Genomic DNA, 1,797 nt, shown 5'->3' on the forward strand with positions numbered 1-1,797 from the left:
GTTCCGAGCCCTTACAGCAGCTCACCAGCTGCTCTGACATGATTCCAGGGCCCCCCTCTGCTCTGGAGCCCCACCATTCAAAGAAGAACATGTCTCTGGCTACCAGCAGAAAGGGGTGTGAACGGTCCCCCATGAGGAATCTCAACAGATTTACATACGATTGTTGTCAGGCACACGAATGAGAGCAAGTATTTCTCCTGATTCTTCTAAACCAAGTGTAGAGTGCATGGACGAGTTTCTCTGAATATATCTGATTTGGTTTTGTTTGGTAGATTATTGTTTGCAGATGGGATGTTGTAATTGTTTTGGATGAATAAAGGTGTGAGATACAACGTATTAGTTTGTGCATCTCACTCAGCCTATTTCTCAAAATGTTGAACTGTTCCTTTTAAGAATAGACTGGACGCTGGCGACATTCTCACCCTGCCTTGGTCTCAACCCACGTTTTCTTCAGAGGGCCCTTTGTGTTGTGCTTGTGGTCCTCTGTGGTCCTGAAGAGGTGTTACTGAAGCTCACTCTACTGATGGAGGTATCTTCTTCACAATCATATCACGTTTCACACATTCCATAGCTTATTTTCATTGAATACAATTCTAACATGCAAACAAACATCTTTGCATTTAAAACCACTCACATCCCATTGCACTACAAATCCTCATGAGAACCAGTTTACACTGACACAAGGACACACTGAACACTTACACACAACACAGTGCACTCAACCAAAGCTGCTGCTGCTGCTGCTGCTGCTGATGATGATGATGAAGAAAAGAAAGTAAGGGTGATGTGGTCTGTACTCTGGAACAGGATTCAGGCTTTAATCTTGAAGTCACACACACACACACACACACACACACACACACACACACACACACACACACACACACACACACACACACACACACACACAGAGAGTCAGGCTGGGAGAGGGCAGATTTGTTTGTTGGATTGGTTCAGTGAGGGCAACACTTTCTGAGGACGGACCTCAAGACATAGCCTACTGTGGGACTGTGGCTGTGTGTGTGTGTGAGAGAGAGAGAGAGAGAGAGAGAGAGAGAGAGAGAGAGGAGGTCTTTCTTCTTAATAAGGACTTGTTGGGTCCAGAGCAGAGGAAAAAGTGAGATGAAGGCCTCCTCTCCCTCTGCTGCCTTTTAAGTGAGTGTCTCCCCACTATGACTAGAAAAGGGAATGAATGTAGCCAGCTGGAAGAAGAAGGGGGGGGGGGGGGGGGGGGGGCTATCGGTGGGAGCGATCACAGACTGGAAGAGGGAATGTTTATCCAAAGCAGCAATCCCATTTTCCATGATCCCCAAAATAAAAGGCTGGCTCGGGCCTTATATGGACAGACTGGGAGTTTCCAGAGAGACAGAAAACACGAACTGTTCTCTGTCTCCCTCTGTCTTTACATGTCCCCCTCTCTCTCTCTCTCTCTCTCTCTCTCTCTCCCTCCCTCTATCTTTGTACATCTCTCTCTCTCTCTCTCTCTCTCTCTCTCTCTCTCTCTCTCTCTCTCTCTCTCTCTCTCCTCCCTCTAGCTTTGTACATCCCTCTCTCTCTCTCCCCCCCCTCTCTCTCTCTCTCTCTCTCTCTCTCTCTCTCCCTCCCTCTATCTTTGTACATCTCTCTCTCTCTCTCTCCCTCCCTCTAGCTTTGTACATCTCTCTCTCTCCCCCTCTCCCCCCCCTCTCTCTCTCTCTCTGTCTCCCTCTCTCCCTCCCTCCCTCTATCTTTGTACATCTGTCTCTCTCTCCCTCTCTCTCTCTCTCTCTCTCCCCTCTCTCTCTCTCTCTCTCTCTC

Source organism: Melanostigma gelatinosum, assembly GCF_949748355.1.
Source record: "Melanostigma gelatinosum genome assembly, chromosome: 5".
Classification (NCBI taxonomy): domain Eukaryota; kingdom Metazoa; phylum Chordata; class Actinopteri; order Perciformes; family Zoarcidae; genus Melanostigma; species Melanostigma gelatinosum.